Below are 14,575 nucleotides of genomic sequence, written 5' to 3' on the forward strand. Positions count from 1 at the left end.
TCATAATTTTTTCATACCTGTCACTCTTGATTCATCGCATATCCTGGTACACCGCCGGAGGTATTCACATAGAGTCATATTTTGTTCTAAGTATTGAGTTGTAATTGTTGAGTTGTAAATAATAAAAGTGTGATGATCATCATTATTAGAGTATTGTCCCATGTGAGGAAAGGATGATGGAGACTATGATTCCCCCACGAGTCGGGATGAGATTTCGGACTAAATAAAATAAAACAAATGAGAGAAAAAGAGAGAAGGGACAATGTTACTATCCTTTTTCCACACTTGTGCTTCAAAATAGCACCGTGATCTTCATGATAGAGAGTCTCCTATGTTGTCACTTTCATATACTAGTGGGAATTTTTAATTATAGAACTTGGCTTGTATATTCCAATGATGGGCTTCCTCAAAATGCCCTAGGTCTTCGTGAGCAAGCAAGTTGGATGCACACCCACTTAGTTTCTTTTGTTGAGCTTTCATATATTTATAGCTCTAGTGCATCCGTTGCATGGCAATCCCTACTCCTCTCATTGACATCAATTGATGGGCATCTCCATAGCCTATTGATTAGCCGCGTCAATGTGAGACTTTCTACCTTTTTTGTCTTCTCTCATAACCCCCATCATTATACTTTACTCCACCCATAGTGCTATATCCATGGCTTGCGCTCATGTATTGCATAAGAGTTGAAAAGGCTGAAGCGCGTTAGATGTATGAACCAATTGCTCGGCTTGTCATCGGGGTTATGCATGATGAGAACGTTTGTGTGACAATATTGAAACATAGCCTAACTATATGATTTTGTGGGGATAAGCTTTCTTTGGCTATGTTATTTTGATAAGACATAATTACTTGGTTAGCATGTTTGAAGTATTATTGTTTTTATGTCAACATTAAACTTTTATCTTGAATCTTTCGTATCTAAATATTCATGCCAAAATAAAAAGATTTACATTGAGAATTATGTTAAGAAGCATTCCACATAAAAAATTCTTTTTTATCATTTACCTACTCGAGGACGAGTAGGAATTAAGCTTGGGGATGCTTGATACGTCTCCAACGTATCTATAATTTTTGATTGTTCCATGCTATTATATATTCTGTTTTGGATGTTTAATGGGCTTATTTATACACTTTTATATTATTTTTGGGGACTAACCTATTAACCGGAGGCCCGGCCGAAATTGCTGTTTTTTTGCCTATTTCAGTGTTTCGCAGAAAAAGAATATCAAACGGAGTCCAAACGGAATGAAACCTTCGGGAACGTGATTTTTGGAACAAACGTGATCCAGAGAACTTGGAGTGGACGTCAAGCAACAGACGAGGAGGCCACGAGGTAGGGGGCATGGGGGAGTCCTGGATTAGGGGGTCCTCGGATGGCCGGACTATATACTTTAGCCGGACTGTTGGACTATGAAGATACAAGATTGAAGACTTCGTCCCGTGTCCGGATGGGACTCTCCTTGGCGTGGAAGGCAAGCTTGGCAATACGTATATGTAGATCTCCTCCCTTGTCACCGACTCTGTGTAACCATAGCCCCCTTCGGCGTCTATATAAACCGGAGGGTTTAGTCCGTAGGACAAGAACAATCATACCATAGGCTAGCTTCTAGGGTTTAGCCTCTACGATCTCGTGGTAGATCAACTCTTGTAATACTCATATAATCAAGATCAATCAAGCAGGAAGTAGGGTATTACCTCCATCGAGAGGGCCCGAACCTGGGTAAACATCGTGTCCCCCGCCTCCTGTTACCATCCGCCTTAGACGCACAGTTCGGGACCCCCTACCCGAGATCCGCCAGTTTTGACACAGACAGGGCGCGCCTACCCCCCCCCCCCCCAGGCGCGCCCTCCACCCTCGTGGGCCCCTCATGGCTCCACCGACCTACTTCTTCCTCCTATATATACCTACGTACCCCCAAACCATCAGAAGCGACCACGAAAACCTAATTCCACCGCCGCAACCTTCTGTACCCGTGAGATCCCATCTTGGGGCCTTTTCCCGCGTCCTGCCGGAGGGGGCATTGATCACGTATGGCTTCTACATCAACACCATAGCCTCTCCGATGATGTGTGAGTAGTTTACCTCAGACCTTCGGGTCCATAGTTATTAGCTAGATGGCTTCTTCTCTCTCTTTGGATCTCAATACAAAGTTCTCATCGATTCTCTTGGAGATCTATTTGATGCAATCTTCTTTTGCGGTGTGTTTGTCGAGATCCAATGAATTGTGGGTTTATGATCAAGATTATCTATGAACAATATTTGAATCTTCTGTCAGGACCCCGATCCTAAGTCACACCGATCTAGCATGTAACACATCATATCACTTTGCGGCCTCACGCACGGTATTCCCACGGGTGCCACCTTACCTGGCCCGGGACCGTTTGCGCCTTTTGGCTCACGTATATGATAGTGTCGCTAGCATCCATATGACAAAGAACACGGGCCGACATGACTAGTCGTGAACCCAAAGTGGCACTAACTTACGGGGACATGCATACATTAAACAACATCGAGCATGTCGGTCAGCAGCGTGTGAATCCGGGCTGTAGCAACTGGACTAACAGGACTCCGGATGTCATCGCATGACATTTCCCCGAAGGGACAAATACAGGAACGAAGTGTTTCACATGCCGGCCAGTCTAGGTGTTCCGGAGCAGTAGTGCTGGGCTAGCAGGACTCCGGTAAACCGGGCTGTAGTGGACTACCAAGGCTCAGTGGAAGCACCAGACTACATTTCCCCATAAGAGAGGCTACGAAGGATAAACAACTAGATTGTCGGATCCCACACATACCAAGCATTTCAATCATACACACAATATGCTCAATATGTGCAAATACAACATGGCATCACAACAAGACTCTACGACTCAGAGTATTTATTCATTAGGCTCCGAGGAGCCAAGTTGTCGGGGAAAACGACACCTATGGGATCACAAGAATCCCTACTATGGTTGCCGGGGCGCAGAGTTGCGAGAAGAGCAGGATTAGTAACCAGCACAAGGATCGTTTACCCAGGTTCGGGCCGCGAGAATGCGTAAAACCCTAGTCCTGCTTTGGTGGGTGTATTTCAGAGAGTTCTTGAGCTCTCGAACTAGTTGTGGTGAGTGCGTGGTTCCAAAGAGCCGAATCCTTCTCCAGTATGCCATGGGCCTCCTTTTATAGTCGAAAGGGGTTGCCACAGTGGCACACAGGAGGTGGAAAGGCGCACAGTGCTACGAGCTTATCGCTCGTATTACAGGACAAGACGCATTTAATGCGTAGCTTAGGTGTCCCCTTGCTTTATTGGGGACGGGGGCGAGGCCAGTCCCGTCCGTCGCCGCTCCTCCTTGCTTCGACACGCGCCCTGGCCAGCGACGCATGCAGCGCCACGTAGGCAGGCAGGCAGCTGAGGTGGCGCGGTGGTGGAGCCTCCACGAAGATCTGCATGCCGCCACACAGGCGCTTGATGAGTTGTCCTGGGAGCTGCATGTTGCCACGTAGGTGCCCGCCTAGCTGGTTGGGCTGGCAGCTGCATGTGAACGGCGGTGGAAACTTGCTTGGCGCGGGCCTGGCAGTGGCCCTGCTGTCGTCTTTGGCCAGGGCCTTGCTGGGTGGCCCGGCAAGGGTCTTGTCGTGGCGCGCTGTCGTCCCCGGCAAGGATCTTGCCGGGGGTCTCGTGGCTTTCCTCGGCAAGGATCTTGCCGTGGATCGTCGTCTTCTAATCCTCATCTGATCTTGGGTGTTCCTTGTCTTCACAAAGATCTGCATGCCACCATGGAGGTGCCTCCCGAGCCCTGGCCCAACGTGATTTTGGAGACCGTGGGTTCAAGGGTGGCTCGCTCTGTTGGTGTGGGGCGAGCTGCCCCGGCAAGGGTCTTGCCGGGGGAACCTGCTTTGTCCCTCTGCTCTTTGTGGTCTTGGCCTTGGCGTTGCTCTCGTTATCTTGGGCTTCGGTCTTACCTTGGCTCACCTCCCATGTTCTGCTTGGTGTGACCGTGGGCACGGCTCCGACTGCCCGTGCACAGGTAAAGGGGTACAAAAGTGCGCCCCTCCTTTTGTACACCGACAGGAGCCCCCGGGCCTGGGCCACACATAAGCGCGACACGTTGTTGGGACAGGCCCAAAACGGTGCGCGGGCAGGCGGGGCGGTTTTTACCGCGGTAAAACTTTTCGCGCGCTGCGCTTCCCAGGACCCGCGCGCGCGGCGTGGCGTGGCGTGGAGGGGTGCGCGTGACGTGGGCGGCATGCGTGGGGCGGTTCCCGCACGCATGCGTCACGTCGCAGTAAATGGGTAGCGCGACCCGCACCTTCCCCATAAAAAGGGATAAGCGGGCGCACTGTTCCTTTTACCCTTCGCGCAACCCCAATCTCGGAAGCCTCCGCTCGTCTTCCTCCTCTTCCCTAAGCCTCGCCCTTGCTCGCCGTCGTTGCATTCCCGCCGTCCTTTGTCTTGCCCCCCTCGCCCAACCGCCATGGCGCCAAAATCCACCAAGGGCAAGGGAGTGGCCAAGGACCCCGGAGCGGCAGAGCCGCCGGAGAGCGCGCTGGCGGTGCAGCGGACGCAGTCCGCCTTCTTCCCCTCAACGGTCGACGTGCTCAAGCTTCGGGAGTCCTTCAGGCCTCTGTGGGGGGTGAAGACGAGGGGAGAGAAGTCGGGGCATCCGGCCACGCGCGTCATCCCCGCCGACTGCGCCGAGGCTGCCCCAAATCCGTACCCCTTCTTTGTCAATTATTTTTCCCGCTGGCTCTGTCCTCCCTTCTCCGATTTCTTCAGCGACATCATGCACACCTTCGGCTTCCGCCTCTTGGATTTTACCCCGAATGCGGTGGCGTGCATGACCCTTTTCGCGCACCTCTGCGAAGGCTTCGCCGGGGTTCACCCCAACACGACGCTCTTCCGCCATTACTTCTTCCCTCGCATCCAGACGGGAGGTGCCATTTCGGGTTGCATCGCCTGGATCCCAAGATCCAAGGGAGCGTATCCGGATGGCGCCATGAAGGAGAGGTGGGAAGAATGGCGGGGCCGGTGGTGCTGGATCGAAGAGAAGGACCCGCCGGCGTTCTGCGAAGTTCGTCGGGCGCCGCCGGTCCACAGTAGCGATTGGAGCGACGTCGACGCCGACGACGAGAAGCTCGCGGTCGCCACCACCAGGATCCTCCGGCTTACCTAGGCCGGGCTCACCCTTGAGATGATCGGGGCGGACTTCATCCGCCGCCGGATCGCTCCACTGCACAACAAGGGAGGCCAGCCCGGCTCTTTACGAACCCCGCCGACATCATGCGGCTTCGTCCCGGCCTCGACCACAACTTCACAATGATGGGACACGCCCATTTCTGCCAGCGGCTCTTCCATCTTGATGTGGGCCACGACGGCGAGGTCGAGCGGACCGACAAGGTCGCGAGGGCCACCGCGAAGGCCGGCAAGGTCCTCAAGGGGCCTCTGTTCAAGCTGCTGACGGGGGTGGTCCCGTTGTGTAATAACTCGCGCCGGTCCGATATGATAGCCATGATGCCGGACTGCAACGCGCATGGCCCTGACCCAAGCTGGAAGGAGCCGGAGGACGCCGAGGTGCAGCAGTTCTTCGATACTCTACACGAGGGGTACGTCAACGCCGGCGCCGAGCGGCTGCTTGTCCAGGACACCTCCCAGGTGGAACTGGACTACATCGCCGCCAGGGCGAGGGAGGCGCAGCTTGCCGAGGAGGCCGGCAGCACTGGCGGTGTGGAGGACAAGGCCGCGACGGCCGCGGAGGAGGAGGAGCTCGCCCGGTGGGCGGCGGCCGCCGGGGAAGCCAGCAGCGCTGGCACCGAGGCTCCTCTGGTCGAAGATGTGGTTGGCGAGTCGTCGGAGGAGGAGGCCGAGGCTGCCGGCCCGACGCCGGCTATGGGGAGAGGGCGAGTCCTGCGGCGGGCTAGTTCCAGCGAGCCGGTCCGGCCCGGCAGGGCTGCGCGGCCGCAGCTGACCTTGGAGGGGTCCGGGCGCCACACGAGGGCCGCAACGGCGAAGAAGCTGGCGAAGGCCGCGGTGAAGAAGACAGCCGCCCCTTCTCCGTCCAAGCGTGTCCAGACACCGCCTCCTTCCCCTCCTCCGGCGGATGTTGACGTGGAGGTCACTTTCGATTATGGATCCCTCAGCCCGAGGAGGAAGAGGAAGACAACAGAGGAGGAGGCGGACGACGAGTAAGTATCTGGTTCCTTTTCGTTATCTCTGCCTCCTCAATCTGTGTCGCTCGTCTTGACTTGTCTTCGTCTTTGCAGGGACGTGGAGACGCTGGCCCAGAGAGTGAAGAGGGCCAAGGTCTCGGCGGGTGGCCATCCCCCGGCTGGTACTTCGAGGGCGCCACTGGTGGTGTTGAGCAGCCCGGACAGCAGCCCTCGGCATAGCCCCCAGCGTAAGTTCATCACTCTTCCCCCGTCGACATGTGTCAGGGGCACGACACTTTGGTGCTGACCTTGCCAGGTACGCAGGAGGAGAGTAGCAGTAGGAGGAGCCACAGAGGGCTACTCCCAACACGCCGCCCCCATCGACCACGCCGCCCCGAGGGGCGTCCCCGGCAGGGGCGCCAAGCACCGAGCCCACGCACATGGAGGAGGAGGAGAACTTGGGCACCGGCGGCTTTGCCTCGACGCCAAATGTTGGCGGGGAGGGGACTCCCGTTTCCTAGCCTGGTGCTGGCGCTGGTAAGTCGTTCGCCGTTCGTCCATGTTCCTTTCTCTTTCTGGCTCTTGGTCTTGGCCTTGCCTCACTCCCTTCTTTGGTGTCCAGATCCCTCCTCAGTGAACCCAGAGGACGTGGATGCCGTCATCGAGGACGTCGCCAAGGCCGCCGAGGCGGACGCCGAGAAGATCCCCACGGAGGATGCCACCAAGGGCGCTGCTGAGGACGCCGCCAAGGGGCCCGCCGGGGAGGCCGGCAAGGCCGCCGCTGAGGAGACTAGCAAGGGGCCTACTGGGGAGGCCGGCAAGGGGCCTGCCTGGGAGGCCGGCGGGGCCGCTGCCGAGGAGGATGCAGCTCGCTGATCCACCTCCCTCCCCTCGCCCAACGGAGCCAGTTGCCGCCCCAAGCTGGCGCACAGTTCAACAACTCGCCGCTCCAGGCGAGCTCGACGAGGAGCAGCGCACGGGCGTCGTCGCTGCCATCCACGTCGCCGCCTCGTACCGTGCCTCCCGTGTCTGCGACCGCGTCTCCCGTTTCTGTGGCCGAGACTCCCATGCCGGCGGCCGCGCCATGCAAGCAGAGATAGAAGCCGGGTGCGCGGAGAGCGACGAGCTGGTGGCCAGCGCCTCCGCGTCCGCCGCCATCATCGAGTAGAAGTAGAACATGGGAGGCCGCCGCCGCTTGGGTCCCATGAAGGCCATGCAGAGGCGATGCCGGCATACACAGCAGGTGTCTTGCCAGATCCTTTTGTTGCGAGGACGTTCGTCGATCCCGCATGGGCTCTATGGAAGCGGAGAAGCCCCCTTCCACCATCATCTTGGGCATCAGCCAACGATATCAGTTGGGCAGTGGGGAAGCGAGTCGTCCTTTGCACTGAAGCATTTACCTCCGGGGCTCCCGGCAGTCCGGTGATCGTGCTGCTGGACATGAGGAACACAAATGGATCGGCGGGCGACCATTTAGGCCAGGTATTGTATACCTGTCCTGTCCAGAACTAGCATCGCTTAGTTGATTTGAATGTAATGAAATCCGTCATGTTTGTATGAAAATCTGGTATTTTATATGAATTCCGTCATTGTTTATATGAAATATCGTCGGGTTTGCATGAATTTCGTCCGGTTGGTTGACTTGCTATCAGAATGTGTGCGGCTATGGTTGGATGGCGTAATTTGCGGGTCGCCGGTCGGTCTGGGGCCGGCTCGGGCGGCGTGGTGGGACAAAAAAAGCACAGCCCGTGCGAGCTCGTCTCCAACATGCGCGCTGGAGGATGCATGAGCACCCGAGCCATTCCTCGTTCATCGGTGGCAAAGGCACCGATGGACAAAAGGGTCGCCAATATTTTGGCTACCCCGGGCAAGATCCAAACAACCCCTCCCAGCAGATTCAAATCCCTCGTTCGGCGTGAAATTTTGCCTTGTGTTGTTTTAATGGACTAGCAAGATGCCCATGCATTGCACGGAACATCAAGATGCATTTTTTTACAAAACACCTGTTGTGATTGACCCATGCAGGAGTACTCCCTTGTGTAAAAACTAATGATATCTCAAGAATTTTATCGGAAAAATGGTATCTCGAGAATTTCATTGAAAAAATGATATCTCGAGAAAGATGAGAGATAAGGTGAGGAGGAGTGGGGCGTGGTGGTGACTGGTGGTCGGACTGGGCGGAGGCATGGGGATGGACGGCGCATTATGTCTAGGTTTGTATCTCTCTCTCACACACCCACGTAGGTGGGAGACGTGCACGAAGGGAAGAGCTGCACGCACGGCGCACGTACTCCCGTCTCTTTCCCAACCACACCCGCGCGGGTACACGATGGAGCTCATTTCTGTACGAAAAGGCAGCCCACGTGGTAATTTCACACGTGTACTGGTTGTCCACTTGATGGAGGATCGTCTACCACGAGTGAACAAACAAATTGCAACTTGACGCGTTATGTGAAAAAAGAGGCAAACCATGTGGGGCCTACCTTAGAGGCAAGGCTCTATACGCTCGAGATGCTCTATACGTATTACCTAGTTTGATGTGTCCCGTCAACTCGCAGAACGAGGAGAAGCTTGCTTAGTATGTCGTCTCCCCCGCCCACGGGCGCGTGGCTCGCACGACGAGGTGAAGCTTGCTTACTACGCCTTACGCCCGCTCCCTCGCCCACACGCGCGGTGGCTCGCAAGACGAGGAGAAAATTTTACTACTCCCTCCGTTTACTCGTCGTCCCTACCTTGGTTAGAGAGATTATCATATTGTTTGAAATATATGTCTTTTAGTAGTAGGAGTAGTACAGTGGTATATAGGAGTAGTACTACTACAGCAATTTCCTTGGAGTCCGTGGTGCAGCAAGCTACCCTAGGCTATGTTACTACTCCCTCCTTTCCAGTTTATCGCTCAATTTCAAAATCTCTCCAACCAAGGTAGACGGCGAGTGGTGGAATTAATTTCATAGTTTTCACAAGTAATTAGTACGATCGTTTTTCTCAAGAAGTTATGTTTACCAAGGCATTAATTAGAACGAATGCATGAATGACCACTAAATTTCCATGAACTTCTACATGCATTGGAGAGTTTTCTCTTGACACTGCTTGCATTGGGTGATTTAACGCACCTCGAAATCCAAACATGTGATGGTACTACTACTACTAGTGGAATTGAGACTTATAAAACGGAAAAAACGAATTTTTTTAGATGAGCCATATAAACCGGGAAGGAGGGAGTAGTAAGTAGTACTACCTCCATAGTGGTACGTACTCCGTAAAATCATATCTACCATTCTTAAGAAGTTGTTCCCCACTTCTCCCAATTCTCTCATCATGCAGAATGTCCACGTCAGCGGATTGCCACGTCATTTTCAGTTTCCAAAATCAACCAATCACTCTTATTACCACCCCAACTACCTTGATTTCTCTGCCCTCTCGTGCGTCCACGTCACCTCTATTCACCTATATTCTTTTCCTCGCACGTCCCGCTCGGTGGCTCGCAGCGTCGCACAGTCCCGCTTGATTTTTTTACGGTTCGTACATTCACGCTCTAAAAGGCCGGCTGTATATTGTTTAGAGACCATGCAAAGCCCATTGGGAGACGAAAAAAGTAGCATGTGTACCTTACACACCATTCAGGTTTGCAGAAAGAAAAAATGCATCGCTCAATCCCGTCCTAATCTCGCCTACCACCACCGCCCCATCCATCTAGTTCCCCGTGCAGCCACGGCCGCCGCCCCATCCATCCAGTCTCCCTGATCGATGATCTACAAGGAGCAGCCGCCAGGCACGCTCCTCCGGCCAGGCGCCCCTTCCAGCAGCCACCGCCGGCGGTCCTTCTACGAGCCGCCACCACGTCCGACGCTCTCTCAGACAGACATCTCGACCGATGCTTCCCCTGGCCAGCCGCCACAGGTAACCCTTACTCTGCCATGCTCGACGGCCCTCCTTGCCAGCCACCGCTGCTAGCCCTTCCACCGATCCATAGATGTGCATTAACTCCAGCAGCTCATTCGTTCATATTCCCACCAGCTGTGATTCTCACCACTATCCCGTCAATCTGCACGACGCATACTCTCCAGGCCACAAATGCAAAAGAAACGGCCTCATGCACCACACCATTAATTGCCCCTAATTATCTCAGCCTTCGTTACTCTGCAATTGGGGGAAATTGTGTATAAAAAACCCTCTGGACAATCCAACAAGGACGCCTGTTTACATCCTCATCCGGGAAAAGGCCCCTACCTTGGTAGCTGCAGATTTCATACTTTCAACCTCCCCCAATTTTTCCCATCATCAAGCTTATGCTTTTTAATTTCTCAAATTGCGCTCAGGATTGAAACGTGCTCGACTTTTTTTGCTTCATAGGTCACTTGCTGCTCGGATTGGATTCATTGCTTCCTACGTCTCCTGCAGCTCATGTTGATACACAACTACTTATCTCTGAATTTAATTATCCAGACTTGATGACCGAATGTACCTACATTTGTTCTGTGCATATTACATAGCATATCAATTCCTTACCTTGGATTATTCATATTGATTCCTCTAGATACAACTCACTTGCTTATGCCTGCTGAAATATTTTTGTATGTGTTAAGCCACTTAATTTGTTTCGCATTGTTTACCTCTATTTTTAAGGTTCACGAAGCTACTGACCCCGAAAGAGTGATGCTGCGAATGAGATTCTGAAAGGTAATTTTTGTTCTCTCAAACACATTCCATGTTAGAAAGACATCAATTGTCTTAGACGACCTAGAGTATAGGAAACACATTCCATGCTAGAAAGGCATGAATTTTCTCACACGGCCTAGAGTACAGGAAACACATTCAATGTTAGAAAGACATCAATGGTGCACCTTCCTTCTATTAGCAAAACAGGAAGGTCTCAATTTTCTTATGGGTTGGACCATTCAATTTAGTTATATTGCTATATATGGTCTCAATTATATTCATCGTATATCTGTTTTTTCATTTAGTATAGAAGTGATCTTCTCTTTATGAATTTCTGAGATTGCTCTCCGGATCAAAAGGTGCTCCACGTTATGCTTCACAGATATCTTCCTGCTCGGACTGGATTCATTGCTTCATAGGTCTCTTGCAGCTCGCGTTGGTACGGACACACTCACTGCTGAATATAATTAGTTACACTTGATTAGCATATGCACCTTCTATTTATTTCAGTGCATATTACATAGTAAATACCATATGAATTTCTTCCGCTAGATTATTCAATGCTTTTTATTTGTTCAAACATATTGGCTAAAGTCTACTCTAAGGCATCCTGGTAGGCATTTAGTCTCACGCAATCATGACCACTTGCGCCGTCAATCACAACATGTTGTCGCACCCTTGAAATAGAGGTCAGTTAGGATAATACAAAAGTATTACCCTAAAATTTCTATGAGCAAGCCATTATTAGAGAATGTTTTCCTAACAATGTCCACTGATGGTGTGTATAAATATCTCTTCCAAGTATTTCATGAAAGGAATTGATATGCAGATATAAAATGGAGTCTAATGATAGATCATCCGATTCATCAAGTGAAACAGACAATGAAATGGAAAATCATCCAGAATGTCGCTATATGACAGCAAATGAGGTTGTTTGGCGCTTGCCAAAGAGAATGAAGATTGATTCAGTATCCAAGCTCCCCATTAGTTATGTCATAAAGAAAAGCTTCGCAGTTCACAATGCACAAATGTTACCCTCTACAAAGGTTGGCTACTATCTTTTCATTCAAAGAGTATGTTCTTCCTAATTTTAACCATATTACCTACTTCGTACAAAGTACTAACTTGAAACATGAAATACTTCAGCCATCTCCATGCAAAGAAATGATGACCCATCCATCTTCAAAAAATATCGAGAGGTTTGACATCAATCACAATATAGCATTTACATTATCTATCTAAACATCGTCGACCCAACAATTTTCTAATCGCAGTGCGATGACCCATACACCAGAGGACGCAAACAATACTACATCTCCCTCTTGCCAACCCGCAGCTACTATCATTGAGAACAAACAAAATAGGTAATAATTTTGAAACTCTACATAAATCGATCATTTTAGATTCAACATGAAATTTGAATCATGATTTTTTCACAAGTAATCTTTAGCTAAAATGAGCATTGAACTCTCAGAAGATGAAACCACCAACAAAGAGATTATTGTGCAATCAGGACATGCGAGGGAAACATGACATTGTAAAGATGCATGCAATCACAAGAATAATGGTGCACAAGAATACTGTTGTTTTTTCACAACATGAACGGCATAGAAGAGAAGCTTGCAAGCACCTCAATTAAATTGTAATCCCGACAAACTTACGTTATTACTATTTCCTGATGACCCTATACATGTTGTGAGATATGGACTCACCTATGCAATTATTAAGTCAGAATTGTGAAGTTTATGGGTGACATGCACTTTACTGAGCTGATTATCAGTATTTTACTTCAATTGTTATCAAATCTATTCCCTCCGTCCCGAAATAAGTGCATCAACTTTGTACTAGCTTTAGTACAAAGTTGTACTAAGCTTGAGACACTTATTTTGGGAAGGAGGGAATACTACCTTCATAGTTCAGTAAATAAACAAAAATATATATTTCCTTTCATGATTTAAAATATTTATCAGCGCATCAGTTATCCTCTAAAAAATCCCGCAGCAATGTGCGGAGTATCATCTAGTTTTCCAAAAACTAAGTCGCTCAACCTTTATTTGCTTATTTCCCTTCCTGCCTCGTTGCCTCAAACAGACTATGCCAAACTCCCCTGCCTATCGCGCGGGAAAAGACATGCCCTCGCCTTTTTTTAGTCCGGGTTTGTATCGATGGATTGCACGTAGCAGAAAAAACCAAGCCGTGTCTTGTACTCCTCCGTCGACGCTCACATGCATGAATTATGTACTTCCTCTCGCCGACATGTGGGACATATAGCAACCGTGTCGACATGTCATGCACCAAATAACAGTGCAGAACAGTAGGGGGACGCACCCCAGTCATACCGCCCTAGTAGTAGTAATGAGCAATGAGACGTCAAATCACAATGCCGCACCTTCCCAGACGGACGAAGCAACCATTATTTCACACTTCCCTTCGCCATCATCTCCTTCAAGAAAACCACATAGTATTGCTTCTGCCACTGTTCTGCCTCAAGAGGGACATGTGCATCGCCTTGGTACATCATGACACATGGGACCGCATGACAGGCCATGCTCCCCCGCCCATCGCTCGGTAAAATCACCTCATTTTTACTACTTCCTCCGTATCGGTTTACAGGGCATGCACGTCGTTCTAGGTTGAGAATTTAACTGGCTATATATGTGATGAACAGTATATGTTTAGAAACTACATCCACTTAAGAATCCAATGATATACTTTTTGTGACATAGTAACTCATATTTAGTTAGTCAAATGGATGACCTAGAACTACGTGCATGCCCTATAAACCGAGACGGAGAGGGTGGCTTCGAAGTCCGGAAATCTCCACTTGAACCCCCATTCTTGTTCTCTTCGCACGCACCTTCATCTTCGTGCTTGACCATGCCCCAATGTTCATCCTTCTTGTCCGTGCTAGGCCCTTCAATTGCAAGCAACACAAATGTATCTAAGTTATGCAGCATCATATTCTCATGAACACTAGAAACATCACCGAGAAATGAAAGTACCTAATAATTTAATTGGCGTATGCGAGCTCTAGCAATTGTTCCAAGTGTAAAACTGTAGGGGGTATGGTGTAACTTTGGTAGCCATGTCCTCATCATTGGTTGTCCTGCTCATGTAAGGTGCAACTATAATTTGCTTATCCTTTTGTGCAGTTCCACTAAAATAAAGTGCCATTGTGGTGACAGTGACGGCTCATCTTGCAAAGGTTAATAAAATGTTGCACGAGATTACCAGCATAATTTGATGGAGATTTTTTTTGACTGGAAACTGTAGGGAGAACCCCCCACATCATTTAACTTTTATTCAAAATAGATAATACAATGTACAAAGATTACAAGTGGTAATCGGAACATAAAAAAGAAAGAAGAAAGGGAACTAAGCTACTAGTAAAACAAAAAGAACCTCAAGGGAGTAAGAATGAAATCCACTTTAGCAGGTCCTCCTTGTATCTAGCCTTGACTCTGTGCTGCATGAGTGTAATATCATGGATAAATGTACTTCTCCATTTATTAAAACTCTGCCTCTCATGCCTGAACACTCTTGCATTCCTGATTATCCAGATGTTCTAGCAAGCAACAAAAACAACTTCAGTAAAAAAGGCTGAGCAAAATCCTGTTTAGCTTGCATAACAATAGCAGACATGTCATCCCCAGGTGAGCATGTAATTTGCAGATAGTTCCATATTCTCACACTGAAGTTACATGCAAAGAACAGGTGGTTTCTGGTCTCTCTAGTCCTCAAGGGACAAAGAAGGCAGTTAACCCCATCATCAAGATGCCAATGTCTTCT

At 50.0% G+C, this 14,575-nt stretch overlaps 1 long non-coding RNA gene across 5 annotated transcripts; it reads left to right on the top strand.

Annotated features, from left to right (window-relative positions):
• The first annotated feature begins 9,628 nt into the window (after window positions 1–9,628).
• LOC109748689 (uncharacterized) lies at window positions 9,629–14,156 on the top strand. Of its 5 annotated transcripts, XR_005754207.3 has the most exons (8): window positions 9,635–10,027; window positions 10,481–10,533; window positions 10,754–10,807; window positions 11,126–11,225; window positions 11,616–11,832; window positions 11,933–11,985; window positions 12,061–12,150; window positions 12,261–14,156. It is a non-coding gene; the product is annotated as an uncharacterized lncRNA (long non-coding RNA). The 5 variants fall into 5 exon arrangements; XR_005754206.3 differs by having other exon boundaries at window positions 9,629–10,027; window positions 10,481–10,807; window positions 11,666–11,832; XR_005754205.3 differs by having other exon boundaries at window positions 9,630–10,027; window positions 10,481–10,807; window positions 11,589–11,832.
• The last annotated feature ends 419 nt before the right edge of the window (window positions 14,157–14,575 follow it).

Source organism: Aegilops tauschii, chromosome 4 (genome assembly GCF_002575655.3).
Source record: "Aegilops tauschii subsp. strangulata cultivar AL8/78 chromosome 4, Aet v6.0, whole genome shotgun sequence".
NCBI lineage: Eukaryota > Viridiplantae > Streptophyta > Magnoliopsida > Poales > Poaceae > Aegilops > Aegilops tauschii.